Source organism: Lissotriton helveticus, chromosome 2_2, assembly GCF_964261635.1.
Source record: "Lissotriton helveticus chromosome 2_2, aLisHel1.1, whole genome shotgun sequence".
NCBI lineage: Eukaryota > Metazoa > Chordata > Amphibia > Caudata > Salamandridae > Lissotriton > Lissotriton helveticus.
The window spans coordinates 310,320,436-310,343,019 of record NC_136060.1 but is presented as its reverse complement, the minus strand read 5'-3'; positions in this window follow the sequence as shown (position 1 = coordinate 310,343,019).

Sequence of the window (22,584 nt, the reverse complement as noted above, 5' to 3'; positions counted from 1 at the left end):
TTTTTCTTTGGGAGTGGATTGTTTATTTCCATCCCAGCTCTTTTTTGGAGTGTTTAGATTATTTTTAATAAATATTTTTTCAGGATTTTCAGTTAGTTGGGGTTTTACTGGTTTCCCACCCAAACTATCTCTTCCTAGTTCTTCATAGGATTTTTCTATGATTCTGGCAAGTTCAAATGGTTGTTCTACTATATCTGTTTCTTTCAATTTCTGGCGGATCGCCACAGATGCTGCTTCTCCTTTTATGTTAGATAATAATAAAGCTGAGACCTGCTTGAAATCTTTCAGTAATTTCATACCCAGAGTTAAAGCAGGTTCTGGACCGTATTCATTTTGAATCTGTCTTAGTACATCTGGTATTACCGCCATGGACGGAACACCATGTGTTTTTATGTAAATGGAAGCAAAGACTGTGCCCCAAGTGTCACAGTCCTCCACATGTGGTGCGATCCCCATTGGAAGACAGATAGTCAGAATTCTGTGTTTCTCAGTAGGGGTAGTATCCGGAAATACTGCCTCTATATGAGGGATTTTTTGTGCTAACCAGAATTGAATTTGTTCCCGTTTTGCGGGTACCTTACCCAGACACGACTGTATGTTCTGTGGTGTAATTTTGTTTATGTTCCCCTGATTAGGGGTCAGCTGTGGAATGTTAATAGCTGGTTGGACTGTTTTAGTCCGCATTACATATTGGACTAATTGTCTATGTATCTTAATCAGTTGTTTTAGCTGTGCTAAAAGTTCTGGTATTGACATTTTTTCAATGTCTGGATGTGGTGTGTAGCTGGCTAGAACCGGCCACGTTCCTCCTGGTCTACCTAGTGGACCGAGCCTGGTGATGTGATTATTATGTTTTAGGGCGCCTTTAAACCAGAGCAGGTGCTCTTGGTATTTTAATGGGATTTCCACCTCCTCGAAAGGAGTGTAGATATCCGGTGGTTCCTCTACTTTGTAATAGTGGAATTCATGTGTGACAGCGTTTGCTGCTGGAAAATGTATCCATGAATAGAATACCTCTGTCTGCCGATATTCATTTGCCTCAATTACGAATATGACTGTACCACCTCTCGATGTTAGTCCATTTTCTATTATTTTAAGAGTTATAGTTTTTCTTATGCTGACCGGGATGAGTATTGCACCCGGGTCTTGCTGTAGGAGACTTGTGTCTTCCGCTAGGAGTTGGGCTGCTATTCTAGCTGCCTCCCTTTCTTCTTCATTGTCTGACATTTTACTGACAAGAAGGTTTTTGTTGCAGATCAGGTTTTCAAGGAAAACAAAGATTAGGTGCACAATATTTTGGAACACTGTATCCCTTAACATTGAATAAACCAAAAACTATACATAGAAATCTCTTTCTACTAAGTTCAGGCGGATTTTAACCTTTAACCCACTCCAGACGTCTTTGGAGTATTTACGGGAGAAAGGGTCTGTGTGAAAAAGCACAACTGAGTTACTCTAATGTCTTGCGTTAGATTTATCGCCTTACCAAACCGTTGGGCGCCATGTAGTGTAGTTCCTATATTCCCAATAGGCTCTGCGCATTGGAATAATATCTTCAGTAGTGTAGACGTAGGACTGAGGTTAACTAGGTCTCTACTGACGATATTAGACTTAAGTTTTTGCCAGCTAGCTCAGAGTTCACTAGAAACTTTCTCGAATAAGCGAGGAGGAGTTTAACCTCCCTGGATAGACAAGAAGGGATTTAGTTTCTGACAACCATAAAACTTGACAACTTTGCTCTCCCTGATTTAGAGTATATCTCTAGAGTCGTGTGAAAACAAAAGACAGCTATTTTACTCAGTCAATATGTGCGTACTTAGTTTCACCAGATTTGCAGAGAAAAAGAGAGACGGGCGTTTTCAATAAAAGGTGTTATTTATTGAGCAGTCTCTTTCCTCATACAAGAGAAATGAATTGCTACAATTGCAATACTTATAGTTAAGTAAAGTGCATACAGTAAAAGCAGGATTATGAAATAATAATGTAAAAGCATTGATATGGTTTCTTAGCCATATGATACTTTAAAATGGATAAAATAGATACATACATATATACATTGTCTAATCGTACTCAACTGGTGCTTCTAACTACGCCTACCCCGGTGTACCTGACCTAAGCCTAATACGTGGGAAGGAGTAAGTAAGTAGCAGTATAAGTTACGTTTGGTTTGCCAAGAACCTGACTCAAGAATACTCTGTAAGTTCAGTACCTGGGTATTAGAAGGCAGGAGGGCTGGTATCTCTCTCTCAGGACTCGGTATCCCAGTCACCCGCAAGGGTAGGCTGGAAACGCCGGAGGCTGGATTTCTCGGCAAGAGAAAAGACAGTGTCTTTCTCAGCACGTCAAAAGGGAGGGGCAGCGTCCGTGGGCTCTCGCATCAGCTGGGCTCTCGGGCAAGTAGTCGCTGCTCCAGATTCACCACCACCGTGTCTTTGCTTAAGGCAGCGTTGGTATATTTATACCTGAAAGGTGCCGGGTTTGACGTAAGGATGGACATAAGACGTCAATAAAGATGTCATTAAGAACTGGTCGTTCTTACAGTTTTGCAGGAGTTCTCGGACGAAATCAAAACAATAGCAGAGGGGATTTCCCAGGTTTGCTGGAGGTTTGGATTTGTTTAAGAACTCGGTGTGCTTTCTAGGGGGCTGGAGGAATAGGCTTGCTTAATGTGACAGCATGCGCTATGACCGAATTTATGAAAAAAGGGTTTCTGTGCCGTTTGCAGGGATATTATTCATTTATACCCGGACAAGGGTAAAGAATAGGATATTGATTCAGGTACCTAGATAAAACACACTACACTTGGTCAGCCTTGTATGAGCAATGGCGGTTTACAGTTTGTAAAACTAAGTTGCTGAGGGGGTGGTGTTTTGCTATCCGCGTAAAAGTGGTAAGTTACACCTCATTTCCATGTGGGGGAAGTGGGGAGCGTTACTGCTCAGGTGAGTGGTGGGCACAGTCTTCGTAGCCGGGCAGGCAGCAGAGAAAGCACTGGCAGGGAAAGGAGACTACACAATTTAATATAAAGAGCAGAGCCTCAGAGCTTTTATATAGCGCGAACTTGACCCAAGAGGGTATCAGAGCGCTTTACATTTTGTATCGTTGCGTTAAACGTTACATCAGTTACAATAGCATAGGAAGGTACAATATACAAAAACAATGTTGCAAGAATTCGTAGGAGGGAGGGGAGGAAGGAGTCATAGCGGGGAGACGAGGAGGAACTGTGCCCAATGTCTGGCTGGGTATGTGATTGTCAAGTGTCCAGAAGAGGGTCCATGATATCCAGGTAAACACTACATAATCTAGCCATGAGATTACGAAATTTAAAAACGTTATGGAAGGGAAGCAACTCATTGGAAACAATTTTAAATAGAAGCCAATTTCAGCTGCATTATTGATTCAAGTGGCATCAAAAACTTGGGGATCTACTTAAGCTTCTAGATGCTCTACTAAAAGTAAAAGGCTTGAACATGGATCAAGCCCCTCTGTATGCCAAGACACGTTGTTCCCCGCGCTGTTCCCATAGACATGATCACTAGTTTTGTTCCAGTGAGCTTGAGCTTCTTTGCTGCCTTCCTTTATTCCAGTTGGGGACACTTTGTCTTCACTTCAGTGACTGTAGCTTCAGCTTAAAAACTATTTATATCCTTTTAGTGTAAATATACAACAATGTGCCAGAGCTAATCAATTCAAGCAAGGATTGCAGATAAAGAGAACAAAATAATTGTACTGATTCCTGTAGGGCCCAAAATGGAAATGCAACACAGCAGGAGGAGAATAGTGGTATTCACGTCCGACTGAGTCCATTCTAAAAACACTGCTGAGTTTCTCGACACATGCTGCAGAGTACCAGATGTAAAAATCCACCCATGTCAGGGTAAAAGACATTTGGTGTCTCATTCAAGGAACACACCTGTTTGCCTATAGAATACGGGTTTACAGAGACCATTGCTAAGGCAGTGGCGTGTCTTTTATATTTAACAATGTGTCACTGCAAAGGACACTTCACGTTTGAAACTTTGCCAGAACAATCTATACTGGGTATGGTGTTTCAAGAAGCGTCTATGTCAGATAAAAGGATACTTACATCTACGTGGCTACTGTTTAATGTTGTGCTTGACGAGCAGAGTTGTGAACTCAGTGTTTATTGCTGCACCTAGTAGAAAAGCTGCAAAAGAGGTGTGAGGGTAGGGATATGTATTTGAACAGGTCTATTGATGGGGATAGTTAGTGAGAAAGAGAGCCTATGCGCACAGGCTGTGGCTTGTGTGGTGTTTTTGCCACATGTGTGCATGGCAAAGAAAGCTCAACCTGTGTGGCCACTAGCGTGGAGCTGCACATACACAATGTTTGAGAAACGTGTGACAATAGGCACAGTCACGCAACCCTAGTCAGGACGTATGATACTCACACAATTAACCCTCTGCCAGGACAGAAATGTCAGATGTCACGTTTAGACGGCTAGTAGTGTTCAAGGCAATGGGTGTTTAACAGAGTTTTTATATAGCGCAAACTTGACCCGGTATAGGGTATCAGAGCGCTTTACATAGCACCAGTTGCATTAGATGAGGACACATTCATTTTTTTTATGCACAGGGAAATTAAGTGATTTGCCCAGAATCACAGGATGTTCAGCGTCATTGCCGAGACTCGAAACCCGGTTCCCCAGATTCGACAACGTTAATGATAGTGCCAGCAAACAGGGCAATGACAAAGTGCATGGTGACTGGATCTCGGTTTCAAGCAGTCTGCGAGCATTTGAGGACATTTTATTAAGTGTCCACACAAGATCTATGGACAGTTTCCCAACAGCATCCACCAAAGCAGTGCAAATGTGAAAGGCATGCAAATGTCGCAACTGAAGCTGTTGCCAATCCACAGCGCCGAAATCCGGGTAGCTCACTGTAGTTGTGTATGCTACGTTCCAAGTCCAGTGACGTTAAACAAAATGATGGGGACCCCCTGCCGAATGTGATAAGGGGTGCCTGAGTCACCCATATCGCACAGATAAGCATTTGTTTTAGCTCAATTGGTGCGCCAAAATATGATTCCGAATGTGGGTGCAGAAATAGAAGGGCCATAAGATAATGGATTAAATAAATATGTATAGCAGAAGAAATGTTAATCTCTTATCAGTAGCAACAGTGAACGACATTCACTGCACTGAGTCCAAGAGGCCCTGTCCTCCAAGCCCATCACAGGAACAGTTTGTTGAACCGGGGCAGAGGCAGTGCGCCCTATGAGACCTCAGAAATAGAAATCCAATGTAAAGTCACAATGGAGGCCTGGTGAATACACCCCGCCATGCGGGTAAACTGTGCTTGTGGCCTGGGGAAGCAAGAAAGAGTGAGTTAAAACTCTCCTATACTATACTACGTAACACGTGTGGTGACAGTTTTAACACACACTGCTTTACATGGCACACCTTCTACCCTGCCCGTGCCTGCAACAAACCCACACAATGCCTAATTAGGGATTACTATGTTGACGGACATTGTAAAACACTTATGTAAAGTTTTTTATTCTTTTAAAGAATTATTGTATTTATTAATTGTTTTCTTTTGGTGTGTTCATGTAATAGCTAATGTATTGTATTTTGTTTAACTGCCTACTATTAGTTAATAATTTATTACTTTTTTCTAGCATTAATTTGATTTGTTTCATGGGTTTTGTAATACTATTAGAAATTACTTAACAATGAAAAACACATATAGATATATATATATAGATTTTTTTAGGTTTTTAATTGTTAAATACTTTATAATTTCTAATAATATTCTTAATATTCGTTATTCATGATAATCTTAAATTTTAATGACATACTCTTATTTTTATAATGATATAATCTTATTTTTTATAATGCATATACATTATAAATGTTAATATAGATATATATGTTCTCCTCCATGAGTTTCAAATACTCAAATAAAAGTAGGAGCAGGGTCCTCCAGACAAACCACCAACAAGAGGAAGAGGTTGAAAAAGAGGAAGAGGAAAAGAAACAAAGAAAGACGTAGATTAACTAAGAGAAGAGGAGGACGCACAACATCTACAAAGAGGTATTCACTAAATGATCCAAGTGATAATTCCATCATCAATCTGCCCTCCAGACTGCTAACTCAAGAAGAAATAACGTTATTAAAATTACGATTATCTTTCTGTCCCTCTAAGGATATTGACTATACCGATACAAGGATCGACCTCTTCCTATATATAAGGAAACTTAAACTCATGAAATTATGTAAAATGTCCTCCAGCATACAACGAATGACTGAGCATAGGAGGGATACAACGGATTTCACTAATCTCCAAGTATGGGACATTGAACTACTATTGGATATGCGAGCATTAGAAATGGACTTGCACGACCGGATAAGAAAGCCATTGCTAAAGATTGTAGCTTCTTCGTCAGACCCGATTTCTGTCAGGCCACAGTCTCCAAGCGATGGCACCTTCGTCAACTGATTCCAGAATATCAGAAAAAGGGGGCTATGGCTTTTCTACAGAATCCGGCTAAATTAAAGGTTGTCTTTAAGGACCAGACGAAATTTTTTTTGTCTGAAGTACAGGCTAAAGACTTTGTGGACACATTGGGATGATAAAGTGCTTATTTACTGGTATCTGTTTGAATATATACTTTTAGGGGCTACTTTGTTGCTGTTATTGCTCCAAGGGGAAAAAATTTACAGAGCTCTCTAAGCGTCAGTATCGTTGCCTTTTTGTATTCTATCTTTTTTTCTATTGTAGCAAACTGTACATAAACGAGCTTGCGTGCTTTGGCCCTTGGAACGGGGGAGAGGAGCCCGGTACACCATTGTAAACAGGGAAGGAAGGTCCCTGGGCCTCATAGGATGAAAGGGGAGGGGGAGGGGAGGGTGGGTAGGTGTGCTTCAGTGTGGGGGGATAGGGGGGTCACGGGGGTTTGGTGGTGTGGGGGGGGAAACCAGCAGACAGGAAGCAGTTTATGCAGAGAGAACTAAAACAGCAAGAAAGAATGTTAGATATATTTACAAAGATCGCACGAAGCTTAAGTGACGCTTTGACTGTTTGTGATATGAACTTACTGCAGAGACAGCCCAGGGTTGAAGCAATCATAAGTTATGTCACCACTTAAGAAAATTAAAATTTGTTCTTTGAAAAAAAAAAAAAAAAAGAAATGGACAATGACAGACAAGAAAATAGTAATATTGTTCTGGGACAAATGGATATTGCAACCGGACAAGCCAGCCACAGCGGTTTGAAACCCAAATAACGTTATAATCCCAATGTCTCACATGACAAGATCGAGGCGTATGGATCAGCAATAATCGAGGAGTTGAAGAATCTGAGAAAATGCACCACCAGAGGCAAATGGGACAATCTTACGATGGATCAGAGATTGGCCCTAAAGAATCTACAGGACGATCCTCGCATAGTAATCAAGCCATCCGATAGGGGTGGCAACATTGTGATTATGGACGTATCCCAGTACAGAACAGAAGTACTAAGACAACTAAGGGATCATACATGTTAAGAAGAAGTTGGGTGGGAAGAATATAGAGCAGGAATTAGGGAATATCATGGTCTCTTGAGAGGATGGTATGGCATGGGTCTGCTAGATCACAACAAATATTGTTTTTTAAAGAATGACAATCCTCGTGTCCCATATGTGTATGTCTTACCAAAGATTCACAAGGACCCTCAAAACCCACCAGGGAGACCAATAGTCTCGTCCAATGGGGGACTGTTGGAGAATATGTCCATTTTCTTAGACCTATTTTTGGCCCCCTTTGTTGTCAATCTGAGTTTGCTCTGCAGAGACAGCTCGGATGTTTTGAAATGCATACATGACATCCAATGGGAACCAACATATCTTTTGATTTCATTGGATGTCTGCTCTCTGTATACATGCATGAATCAAAAACAGGGAGTAGAAGCATACATGCAATACTTACGAAGCAGACCCATCTCATTGAAAGATCACAATAAGATGTTTGAAGAAATGATGACTTATTGTCTTGAGCAAAAAAAAATTCTATGTGAGAAGACTCTCTATCGTGAGACATCTGGTACAGAAATGGGCACTTGTTTTGCCCCAAGCCTGGCTTTTTTATTTTTGGGCATTTGTGAAGAACAAGTTGTGGGGGCAAGCTCAAATGACCGATACACAGAACACATCCCAATCTGGATCAGGTACTTAGACGACCTGTTCCTGATTTAGGATCGGTCAATAGAACTGGCAGAAGAATTTATTCAGAAACTAGGAATGAGCAGCTTAAATTTGACCTTTACACATAACATAAGCAGAGATTATTGTGAATTCCTTGATGTGGCAGTGCAAGTGTTTGACAATAAAATAACCACCCGCCTATTCAGAAAAGAAAACGCAGGCAACACCATTCTGTATGCGGCCAGTAATCATCCTACAACATTAATACGAAGTATACCGCATGGGGAGCTCTTGCACACTCACCGAAATTGTAGCACCCATGAGAGCTATCTACAGGAACAAGAAGTGATGGTACAACGCTTTAAACAGAGACGATACAGCAATAAAATACCAGATACAGCTAAAACAAAGATTGCAGGAAAAACACAAAATGAACTTCTCTTTAGACCAATTTCCAAAGATGGTAAGAAGAGTAACTATGCTACGAGATTGATTACCACCTGCAGTGGGGGTTCTTAAAGATTGAGAAAAATAATGAAAGCTCATTGGGGTTTATTAAAAGCTGCCCACATTATTGGCAAACAGTTAGGGCAGGCTCCTAAAATAACATACAAAAGATCGAAGTCATTGAAGGACCGACTGGTCCACAGTTATCAGCAAGAGGGACAAGCAGGTAACTGGTTAAAATCTGTCAAAGGATTCGTGACATGCAATAATTGCAAGGCATGTAAGAATAGTAAGAGCTGGAAATCCTACAAAACTGAACTTAACGAGGAAAGAAGGATTGATAAATTTATCACGTGCTCCAGTGATTGTTTAATTTATGTCCTAGAGTGTCCTTGTCAGTGTAAGTATGTGGGCAGTGTGAAATTGCAACTGAAAGCGGGGATTTTGCAGCATATGCGTGCCATTTCTAACAGAGATTACACCTATCCTACAGCAAGAAACTTTTCTGGGAAGCATAGCAGCAACAGCAATCTCCTGACATTCTACGAGATAGACAGGATACTTCCTCATCCCAGGGGTGGTGATCGGGAGAGAGCAGTCCGCATCCTGGAGTCTAAGTATATCATTGGGCTCAACACAAAAAACCCAAATGGGCTTAATAGCGGGGAGGAATTAGCTACCCACATAGGAGTATACATTTGGACCAGTATGAGGCTAATTAGCAGCAATTCTCCTTTTAACACACTATCATGATTTTAAATGGGAGGACCTAATGCATTGGGCTGCGTTGATTGACTAATAAAGAAACAGGGCTCTGTTCGAAAATAGAGTACATAGTGGGTGACATCTAACACGCTCTGTACTTGAAACACACATATATATTGGATATAATCCAGACCCCCTCTCTTCTCCCCTTTTCTCAAACATAATTTATTATTCACTATGTTCACTTTCCCACTAACTCAAATATAGAAAAAGAGATCACAGGCACCAATATCTGCATTCCCACAGAGAAAGACGACTACATCCAAATGTAATACCTATAATATGATTGGACTACCCATGTCATAACGGGATATTAAAGAGGTACGATACCTACGATTGGATGAAGCACCCCACAAGCCAGGAAAAGGCTGGTACATCATCATTGACATAAGAAATTAGAGGGGGTCATTGTGCCTAGTATCCCTAATGCTTCTAACCGCAATATTGTTGCTTGTAGATCCCGCTGAGAGCACGATTAATAGTTGCCATATATGAGTTGAAAACTTTATTGGCCGAGTAAAAATGCGCAATTCACATACCTTGCATTAGGTACATTACCTATGATTGGATGAAGCACCTCATAAGCCAGGGTACATTACCATTGGCATATTGGCATCGAAAAATAAGAGGCAGATATGGTTGCCTAGTATTCACAATGCTCCTAACCGCAATATTGTTGCACATAGGTCCCGCTGACAGCGCGATTAAGTAACTGCCATATACGGGTTGAAAACTTTATTGACAATGTCAAGTTGTACACTTTAATGCTTTTAACCGCAATATTGTTGCACCTAGGTCCCACTGACAGCGTGATTAAGCAGTTGATATATATGGGCTGAAAACTTTATTGATAATGTAAAATTGCGCAATTCACAAACAATGTATTTTCGATGAGAGAACCATAATGTACATTTGTATATAATTAATCATGGTTTTCATGGTATGATATCAAAGATGGCAATGTATTATGTTTTTTGAATGATTTACGGTGATGTATATATATGCGCAAAAATATAAAGTATGTTTTCGCTTTCTATGAACTACAGGATGTATTTCTAAGGGACATTGCAGTATTCATTTACTCAAAAAAGGGTAACGCCGAAAAGCGTCATCTTGGTACACATTAAAATAATTGAGCAGTAATCCCTGGTGTGCCACTTGCTTTTCTTGTCTGGAGTTGTAGAGAAGAAGTTTGGATAATTTTATATTACGGCGGCTGCCTCTGCAGCATGCACCGACACCGTTGGATGGTGAACCGCGATAGCAGCAATTGGAGTGGATGTTCTGTATTATATATATAAATATGTATATAGTATTTCTTGAAATATATTTTATGTTTAGTTTTAATCCAGATTTATTTTTATTTAAGAGTGGCAGTAGTAAATCAGAGCCTTCCAAATTCCAACACTTCCCCTACTGTTTTTCAGGATGGATTGGGACTAATGAAGATGCCCCTTCCAAAGTCAAAACCATACTGTTTATTACTTTGGAGTGGGAATAGTACATCTGATCCCCAATAACATTCAGCAGATGACCTTCACATGTTCTTCAGTGCCTGGATGCCCCTCGAGTTATAAGTTGCGCTTTAGAAGTCCTTATAGCATAACATAGCATAACGGAACATAATCCTGAACTCTTCAAAGACCAAAACATTCCCAAAGGTTGTGCACACTGGAGTGGAAATAGTCAATCTGGCCCCTCTTAAGTCCAACATTTTCCTTACTGTTGCTCAAACTGGAGTAGAAATAGTAACCTTGACTCGATCAGTGTCCAACACTTTAGCTACTGTTGCACAGCTTGGAGTGGGCATAGTAAATCTGACCCCTTCAAAGTTGAACTCTTTCCCTACTATTGCTTGGGTTTCTGTGGTAATAGTGAACTTGACCCTTCTAGTCCTAATTTTGTTAAATTGCAATTTGTAGTTACTTTTTTGTTGTTGGTTTTTCTCTAATTCCAAGCAATATTTTAGTTTAAAGTATGTTTTTATAATATATTTTTGAGTAGTTGTATTTAGTTATTTAAATTAAATTCTTAATGTGTTTTTGATAATACGTAAATAATATTTATATGTTTTATGTTATTATTTATGTTTATATAACCATTTTATTGCCTTATTAAGTTTATTGGTTTTTAAAATTTATTTTAAAGCCTGTATTTCCAATTAATGTTTTTAAGTTTTAACATTGATTTATATATTTTTCCAATCTTTTATGTAAAAAAAAATCAATGTAATCTTTTTTTAAATGTAAGTATGTTTTACAAATATTATAATATTATATATTTTGATTTCAATGTACTTCCTAATTTAATGACAATATTGTGGCTCACTATGTTTTTGTAGTTGATATTTTTGTACTTTGCATAAACAGTCAATATTTGCGTCCTCAATATTTGTTTAGGGATATTTTATTTGTTGGTGATCTTAAATCATCAAAACCATGTTGTGGCCCTGTGTGAAGGGACATTTTGTGAAGCAGCCTATTATTGCTTAAGTCAGTCCGCAAAATAACAGGTAGGATGCAAATAGTTACTTCCCAATTTGCATCCACTATTTGCAACCTGCCTGAACTTTTATGAGGCCCAGAATTCTTGCCTTTTGAGTGATAAACTGTTCCTCACAGAAATATTTCTGTTTTGGCCACCTTTACACAACATTGTGCACGAACTATTGTGTTTGGAAAAAGAAAATGAAAATGGGCCTGTGGGTAAGGGACCTACCATGACCCACAGACCTATATGGTGGCCAAAAGGGAGCCCGTGGACCAAAATAACATATGTAAATATTATTGTTATCGCTGGATTCATAAATCCTATGCTAATTTGCAGATCCCGTTCATTCACTGGATCCCGCACATCCACCTGGGGCTCATGATTTGATAATTCAATACCTGCAAAACCAGTAATAATTTGGCTGCCTCTACTGTTGTGAGTAGAGCAACAACAAAAATGCCAATACTGTCAAATCTTTCAAGAGGAGTAACTCAACACGAAGATCTAAACTAAGTGCGATAAGAGACTGGTTTGTCAAGAGTAAATCTTCTTTATTGATCACACTTTTGGAGAACGATCTGTTGGTTATAATTCACCAAACATTTCACAATTTATCAAAAAGACGAACATTACAAAAACATTAAGCATAAAATTGACATTACAAAAATCAGTGCACAGTAGTGAAATAATGAAACAATTAGAAAACAACCATAGTTCATCAACAATCACATGCAAATCTCACTCTCTCTCACCAACCATACATACATACAGAAATATTTACAACTTTATAAAAATGAATTTTCATAAACACCAAGGACATATATTTGAATGATTAGGATTTGAATCTATTATGGAGTGGCTATTTGATGAATAGCGTCCTTATGGTGTGCTACTGTTGTGAGAGTACAACCATGTCATATTTCAAGTCCTGCGACCAGCTTCCCCTAATGCATGGCTTTCAGATTGTTGCCGTTGGCCACCTGAGGAATGTTGGCTTGTCATTGCTGGCCCGAGACAAGGCCCTGTAGCCAGCCCTGCTGCACATGGTCGAACACTGTGATTAGCTGGGGTTGGTATTCCCTGGTGAGTTGGGCATGCCTTTGGTCAAGCTGTACACAGGGTTTGCAGGCTATGGAGTTTTACGTTTTATGTGCAGGGGCTGGCAAGAAAATGAGACAAATGGCCAACCTCCACCTGCACGTCGCCAAAGGCCATGTGCAATTAAAATTGATTACCAGCAGAGTGTATAGCACAGCATCTGATGGGAGGCAATGTTGAATGGCCAACACCCACTGTCGAGTTGAGGAAGAGGAGGAGCAAGTGCAAGAGCGAGTGCTAGCCGGAAGCAGGGCAGAGGCTCGGAAAAAAGCTCAGAAAAGTCGCTGCACGCCAAAACCCACAGGGGCCAAGGTTGGAGCCGAGCGCACGGCTGCAGGCGGAAGATTCGTGGCCCTACAGTCCTGTGGCAGCGCGGGGGACTTTCTGCCAGAGCTCTCAGGCTCCTTCAGGCTTTGAGCTTCGCGAGATCTTCCCACCACCGGGACTGAGACCGGCACTCATTAATGAGGTGAGGTTGCCTCCGAGGGTCTAGACTACGGTGAAAGACGCGAGCGCTGCTGCCGATAGAGGCGGCCGCAAAGTAAGAGCCCGGGGGGTGTCCTTGGCAGGTCCGACTAGGTCTGATTCTGTCCGTGGCCCCCCCCGAGAGCTCCGCTCGCGACATGCAGCTGTCTCTGAGGACTCCGTGGTCTCCGTGGGTCTCTGTGGGCCTTACCCATAGCCCCCTCATTGCTCTTTCGTCAACAGCTGCGAGGGCTACGAGGGCTACGGGTCATAATCCACCCCCTCAAAAAGACCAAGCAATATTAATGAACTAAAGAGCTGCATAAACACAGACTGGTGGCAGGTAGCAGGAAAGTTGTGCATCTGAGATCCTGCATTTTCGCCACTCAGTGCCTTGTTAGATCCAAAGGAGAAAAGTGGAACGCAGCTTTGTCTAGCGAGGGTTAGCAAGGGAAGGAAGGGCCACCCCTTCCTCGCAGCTTGCTGCTCTCCCACCAGCCCCCATACCCTCGTTGCTGACCGCTGGCCAGCATTCGCTCTTGATATAGAGCGCAAGCTTAAGCTTAAAGCGGAAAGGCGAGGAGAGAGGGGTGTGGTGCTGGTGTGTTGCTGGAGACCCCCAGCGGTGGCAAGCGGGAGTCGTGACGGTCGTGTAACTGCACGGTGAAGGTATTCTGGAGGATTGGGCCATAATAGGAGAAGCCGCACTGGTTCCACAGTCCCTGTGAGCACTGCAAACCAAGGCCACCTAAAGCTACCCCTATTGCTCGAGGACCAACCAACAAACTAAGCTGTATACCCCCCCAAGATGCCAACAAGGATTCCAGTTACCAGGTCAAAATCAGCTGCAGACGCCAACGGCAGTGCAGCCCAAGTAGGATCAACAACGAATGGTTCGAGTAGATCTTGCACAAATGCTATGAACCCCGGCAATCCCCCTGGGGCTTCTAAGACACTGAATAATCAAAAATCTACCAATTCAGGCCTGATAACTAAATACTTGTTTCCAATGTCTCTAAACGACGTACCAGCTAACAACAGGAAAGACCATCTAGGAAGCAGTGTAAGTGCCAAGGAAGACTTTTCTCCTTCTGCAATAAATACCCAGGGCCCCTGTCAAACGGAGACAAAATGTTGTTTACCTTCTTACTCCAGTATGGACATTACCAACAGTTCTACCCAATTGCGCTCGGGCACAGATTCTGTTTTTAATGCTAACACAAGCCTTGCCCCAGCAGTTTCTCACTCACTACCTGATACTTACAGCTTCAAACCAGCCTCAAGTGCGCCAAGAAGATCAATAACAACAGAGGCACTAATACATCAATCTCACTCACCTATTAGGCAAGACTCTTCTCTGACTACTGCCTCAGGCTCTCCCATTGTGAAAAAAAACAAGACCTGGGAGAACTCTCAGCATTATTTCTACAGCAACTTGAAATTAAAATTGAGCAGACCCTGGAGTCCACTCCACAGCTGTATAGACTATCCAGTGGAACAAACAATCATCACTATACCCCTCAAAACACAGAGAATTCAAGTTTTATGGCTGCCTCTGAATCGTCAAAACTCATTAACCCGCAACACATAACGGCTAAAGCTTTACTTTGGCAATCCTCTAAAATGGATTTTAAAATCGATCTCTTACAGACAATAGCTACGTGTTTGTCAGAGCTGAAAGGAAAAATGGACCATATTGCAAACTTGATCTCCAATTCCCAAACTACTTGCTCATGTTCATGTGCGGCCATCGTGGATCAATGGGCAAATCTTCTTGCAGTTTTGACTACTCTAGCAGACTGAGTTCGTCCTTTAAGATCCCCTTCTGGCCTTCCTTCGCCACGGGTTTCAACCAAATCACATACGGAACCAACCAATAACTCAGCCAACTTACTTGTAGATTCGCCTGATAGTTCAACTAAAATATCGCACCTGTCACCACCCACTGCTCCAACCCTAGCTTATTCAACGAGGACTATAACCTCTGCCCCACGTCTTTCAATCAGTTGTCAAATAATAGAAGAACTTGACGCTGCTCCAGCCACTAACCAAAAAGTAGCCTCACTTTCCAGGAAAGCAAAGAAAAAACTAAGGAAAGCCCAAAAAAGGGAAAAAACTAAAAACCGAGCAGCAACTTTTTCCACTTTCACACATACAATTAAATCAGTCACCAGTTCAGTTAAGCTTTATCCAACTTTCACGGAAAAATCATCAGGAAAGAATCACAAAGAAGTGGCACCAATTTATTCACAACCTAACAAACAAACAACGATTAAGAGTTGAAGACCCTCCTCGAGAGGCGATCCCCTCTAACGCCTCCCCCACTTCCCCCCACAACACTATAAAAGGGGAGGCCCGCACAATGCCAATTTGTCTTAAACCTCCGGAAGGCTCAGGCATAAGGATAAGCCTTGCTCCCGGACCGCCAACGCCAATTACAATCTTAGGGCCACAGGTGGAGGATATCACGCAATTATCCTCTACTTCTATACACAATACTAACATGCAGTACCAACAGGCGGCAAAATCTCCTCCTGGACCCACGGCTATTAGAACCCTCTCAATACACAAACCAATACCTGCATTCGATAATCAAGCTACATCGGGAACCTTAAAGAGTAGCAGCCGACCAAAACCAGGAGAGTTGGAGGTTGTATTTACACCAAGATACCACGCTAAAGGCAACTACAATGTCTTGAACAGAGGCAACATTCTGCGCCTGCTCAATTACATCCCATCATTGGAACACATAGGCTCTGCAGACATCGCCTGGGTGAAATTCCAAAGCCTGTTAGGTGACTCCCACGACGATTCAACAGTGGTTGGGCTTTATCAACAGTTACACCTGACAGCAATGTTACGTGAAGCTAATCAACTGGCAGATTGGGGCATTGAGATCAGGCTCCCACCTCAAGACAGATACCCTCACGTTCTAGCTAATAATTCCCAAAATACTTACTCTATCTTAAAATGTAGGGAAAACCCGCGCTTTGGAAACAACCCGGCCACACTCTTCTTCATCACGAACATCTGAGGATTATTTGTTCTATTAATCAGAGAAGAGTCTTCAACAGCAATGAGGCCATTAATTATCAATGTGGACACCAGTTCGAAAACAGCCGCCAATCAGTTTGACGGTATCTTTGACTTCTCCAAAGGTAAAACGGATTACACCCTGTACAACCAAAATAACTTCCTAACAATTATCTCCTGGAATGTGGCTGGCCTCCAGAAACTGATTAAAAACGACTCGGCTGTAGAGTATCTTCGAAGGGGCGACTTAATTTGTCTCCAGGAAACATGGGCAACAACAACAACAGCCCTTTCCAGATACTATGAATCCCACATCCCAGCAACAAGACGCAACATTTTAGGTCAGCCGATGGGCCTCTCTGTTTACATCAAGCACTCGTGTAGGCTGGAAGCAACTATGATAGCATCCGATTTACCTGGAATTCAAGTACTTCGTATCAACGGAATAAAAAATCATTACAACCCGCTCCGCTTGCTACTATTTAACTGCTACGTCAATCCAGTCTTGCACCCGAGAAACCAAGCTCTTGACGACCTGGCCGCCACAATTGGAGATCTCCTCATCAAATACCCAATCACAATCCACTTATAGTTGGGGACTTTAACAATAGATCTCTTGACAAATTAGGAAATGAAAACAAGCACGTCAAAGAGGTTGCGCTACTACAAGCTCTATTCAATGCCAGTTCTATATCATCCGCCCACAATCTAAGGAAAGCAAATGATCATACATGGACACCGCCCCCAACGTATAGGAACATCTCTACCATTGACTGTTTGTTCATCGGAAGCACGCTAGCTCTCCACCTAAATGATTTTAACATCGAACATCGAACAGAGAGCGACCACAGGCCCCTAAGAGCGTCCTTTAGCCTTTCCATCATAGCATACTTCAGATTCACACCCGTGGTTAAATCTACGGGCAAGGAAATTGATTAAATCCCACGTAGGATAAAATGGTCCATTAATCTAGACATAAAACTGTCTGAATGGGTAACGAAAAACGACCAATTAAAAACTTCCATTAGCCCACAAGCCCTCTTAGACCATTGGCCCACTTTTTTGGCAGATTTGCATCGAGCTCTGGGGAGCTCATCTGACGCTCAAGAAAAACTGGCGCCAAAGGTTTTTAATCGAGACTCAAATAAGGAAACACCGGAAAGCAAATGAAAGAGGCAAAATAGCCCAAATGGAAGAAGAAAAGGGGCAAGAGCATTTCAACGTGCCACAAAAGGGCCACTTCGAGAATGGGCCCAACGGATTAAACGAACAGAGGAAGTCTGGCTTAAAACTTTCTCTCTCTTAAAAGAAAAAAATCCGGCCCCATTCTGGAGATACATCAATCAACTCAGCAACAGTGGCCAGACTAAAGAGAACGGCGTACCCGAGAACATATGGGCGGATCATATCAATCAGCTCTACAGCAGCAGAGCAGGGGAGCTGCTAACTCCCTTCTTGCCTCAAGCACTATCCTATGAAAACACTCAGGGTCTGGATATATCTGTAGCCATAGTAACCAAGATCATTAGTCGTATGAAGAACGGCGGGGTGCCAGGGCCAAACGGAATACCTGCAGCAGTTTTTAAATCATCTCGACAGTTCTGGGCAGAACTTCTCACACCTCTCTTTGGACAAGCTTTTCTTACAGCCACAATTCCATCTACCTGGCAGGGCTCAATACTACACCCAATTTATAAAAAAGGCAATCGCTCAAACCCGGCTAATTACAGACTAATAGCCTTGTTCAACATTGAAGCCAAAGCCTACGCCCGTGTTTTACTGGCGAAACTTGAAAATTGGGTTATAGAAAATAACATCTTGCCCCGCACTCAGTCAGGCTTCAGAACAGGCTGCTCCACGACGGACAACATAACAGCGTTGTCCTATTTGTCATGGAGAGCCACTTTGGCCAACCAGCTGCCTCTATTTTGCTGCTTTGTGGACTACAGTGCAGCATTCGACAGAGTCAACCGAGGGACGCTATGGTACAAATTACATTCTTGGGGGATACCATCTCCACTTCTTTCAGCTCTGATATCTTTGCATCATAAAACTTGGGTGAGGATCAAAACAAGTGCAAAAAAACTATCCACAAAAAGTGCAACTAAAAACGGTCTAAAACAAGGCTGCGTATTAGCCCCATTATTATATAATCTTTACACCGCCAATTTACCTAAAGAACTGGCAGGCGCAGCCTTGGTCACCCCAAAACTGGGTGGGACACGTCTACAGATAATGCAATATGCTGACGACATCATTATTATGGACCATACAAAAATCGGACTACAAATATCGCTCATTGCCCTCAACACGTACAACACAAAGAACCATCTTCTGATGAACGAATCAAAAAACAAAGTTATGACCTTTGGGAAATACAAAAAAAAGAAAAATCTTTCTTGGCGGGGACTACATATCGCGACCTGCACCAGCTATAACTATTTAGGAGTTTGGTTCAACAAAAAGGCAAATCAAGCAGCTCACCGTAGACATCTAAAGCCTAAGGGCATGGGGATTATACATAGCCTGTACTGGGGTGAATGTATGACAATGTTCTGCATTCTGTCCATCACCTGTTGTTTTTGCCTTTGTCGCCCCGAGTGGGATGGGTATGCTCAGACGTGAGTCCCATGCTCTCCACACCACTGGAGTCAAGCTATCCAGGCTGATGACGACTGATAGCCAGAAACCGGTCCTTGTATGCTTGATTCCGGTCCGGAAAAGACATGGCTTGGCTGTTCGGGCTGGACTGTTCCCATGAGGCACAGGTTCAAGGCTGATTTGCATATGGCCATGTCTGACCTGGGGTGGTGTGGAGTGCAAAAGAATTGATGGATTTAGGCCCAGATCTCTGTACTGGGGTGTATGTATGACAATGTTCTGCATTCTATCCATCACCTGTTGTTTTTGCCGCAGTCTACATGCAGGCTCTGTAATTATATACATGAGTCCTGGCTTCACCTGCTATGTTGCTGTCCACACTTTGCCATAGATCGTCGCCGCCTACTGGCTCCAGTTTTTCGGGAAAAGACATTGAGACACTGCAGGCAAGCATTGGATTTGTGTTTTAGCAACAACTCAGCCCAGGCTCTAGCAAGGGCAGGGAAGTTTGTTAACATTATTTTAACCGCACTGCATAATGTTTAGCATTAAGAAATTGCTTAGGACTTTATATTTTAAATTTTATATTTCATTATGCATTGTTATGTTTGTATATTATGGTTTTAATTAACTGTATAATAAAGAGAACACCCACTGTCCTTTCCAAAGCCCTACAATGCAGGTGTTGGCCACCATGGAGAGTTGAGCACTGGGGCTGACCGTAGACCAGGCCTTGCAGGCAATCCCACTTCACACAGCCAAAGGTCAGGAGGAAATGTCCTGCAGGCAACTTCTCTGCACACTGCCATGCGCATCGGGGTTGGCAGCTTATGGAATGTTTGGCACAGGGCCTACACAGAGGCCAGGACCCATGATTCACCCCGGCTTTGTACAGTTAAAAAACATGTACTGGCTGCCCACGAACAGTCAGGCACAGGAGATAGACTGAGAATAGGCCTGTGGCCAACACCAATCTGGACATGGTGAAAGGCCACGCACAGCGACATTTAGCCATTCTTGGAGAGTTGGGCATGAATAAGCTTTCCAGGGGGTTGCACAAATAGAGGTGGCTGAAGGGAGATGATGTGAGATCAATTCAATTCAATTCCTTTATCCGGTTACCATACAAAACCATAAAAGTAATCATATGTGTAAAAGGTAGCCCAATTAAAATACAGTTAAAACTCAATTAGGCATAAGTGTTTAATATTTTGAGCTCACTAAACACAACAGCAAAGTAAATCAATTTCTTACAAATCTAAAGAAATTCTGATCTAAAGAAACTAATAAAATAAAATGTAGTCAAAATGTCTATATGCAGAAGTAGTAAATAAACAAAAAACCCAAGGGTGCACCATGTGAGTCCCAATCACTTCAATTGAATTCTCCATTGCTAACTTTAGATGCTATATAACAAAGAACAACTTTGTAATTATAATCCTTTAAAACATGTAAAAAATGTTAAAATATTAACCACAGCAGTGATCGGTCTTGTCACCTTGTAAAAAACAAATGTAAAAACAGCATACCAAAATGAGTCAGCACAGGCCTACATCACATAAATAATCCAATGAGAGTGGGACCAGGGCTTCATATGGAGTGCGAGCGAAGAATAAAGTGTGTTATGTGCTAGGAACCAGAAATTATTGAACTTGCAAGAGGTGCAGCATACTATATAGCATAGTGTTCCCACCTAACAGATGGGAGCACACTACCTTTCGATCCAAGCCCTAAAGTTCCATAGGAGTATAAAGTGCCAGTGCATACATAACAAATATAGATGCTGGAAAATAGAAAATAATAAAAACAACTTTTGAACCTTGCAGCAAGAGAATACAGTCAGTTATATAATCTTTAATGTCTGCAGTATCTCTAGAACCTGTTTCCCTAGTAATCGTCAAGAATTTACAAATGGAAAATACAACTGGTCCACTCGTGCCCACTCTGAGCTTGATGAAAAGTGCTCTTTTATGCGTGTTTACGACCAAATCTAAGTAATGTTCGAACTCAAAGCTGCACTTGAATGAGAGAAAATCATCTGTCAGAGTGCTCAAGCTAGATTTGGAGGTGATTTCTTCCAGGACATACAACCAATAGGCCATTTTAAGCTGGTCAATGGCATTGCCTGGTATATCATTTGGGTTTGGCCAAACGTCCGCTAGGCCGAACTTGTGCAACCATAACTTTATTAAGCGAACCAAGGCATCATGTCCTCGCAAGAAACCTCTAGAAAACCCTGGGGCCACTCTCTAAAAGGCTCCAGTACTCTTGTCACCTAGACCCTGAGCCAGTACAAAATTGGTCTCATGCAGGCAATATCCAATAGAATCTCAAATGTAGATCCATACAGATAGTGTGGGGGTGCTCAAAGTGATTTTTAAGAGAGATTTAAAAAAATTGTTTTTTGCTACTTCTAACAGTTGCCAAATTGCAATGTCCCCAAATGTCCGCTTCATAAAGGGCTGCATCACATGCTTGGCTCTTGTAGATTTCCAAAGGTGGGGTGATGGAAAGGGATGGAGCATTATGTGCAAACCTCACAACAGACCCAGCAAATTGCTTTAATAACAGGGCACTCTTCTTCAGCTGAGCCGTCCACCCATGTGAGTGTTCTAAGCTGATGCCCAAGTAATCAAACTAGGACACTCACTCAAGGGCTACCCCTTCCAAAAGTATGGCTCTTCTCATTTTGCCCTTATGGTCGCCAAACACCATGGGGCAGATTTATGAAGGCCTTGTGCCGCCGGTGCGTCACTTTTTCCCATGTTAAAAATGACGCACCGGCGGCGCAAGGCCTTCATAAATCTGCCCCCATGTACTTAGTTCTGTTGTTATTAATTTCTAACCCATAATTCCTGCAATAAATGGAGACGCTATCAAGCAGAAGGTCCCGGGGACTTTTTGACAACAGATAGGTGTCACCAGAAAATAGCAGGCAGGGTGGTTTTTTGTCTTTAATCTTGGGGGAGTCGTTCCCACAGTTAAAACGATATGGGAGATACTCATTGATATAGAGGAGGAAGAGTATGATGGGAGGTAAATTGATGAAGTTACAGATTAGTGGCTCAGACTACAACTTTTGGTATGCATGCTGTTTGAGTTGTACTGAAGATGTACAGGCAAGCATGACATGGACAGATTCATTGCATTACTTCAGTTAAGCCTTCTTTCTATGAAGTGCATCCCAGATCACCATCCCCATTTGCCATCTTTGCATGCTTGTTTTGTTAAATTGTTTCTGTATCAGCGTATGAGTCAGGTTGAGTTGTGATACTGCCTACTATGGAACTGTATTAAACCAACATACTTTGTATTATATCAGACCTATAATAGCACAACGATATATAAGTGTTTGTGCCTTCTTCTACAAGGAACAGATTGTACTGAGAGGCTGATTCCAGCTCTGCATATCATGTGAAGAGATCTCGGTTACCCTGTTTGGATGAATCCGATTGAATGAATACCAATGGCTGCAGCACGTCCTAATGAGGTGTGGCTTTTGGTGCCAAAGTAAGCGTGTGCTTGTCAACAAAGTC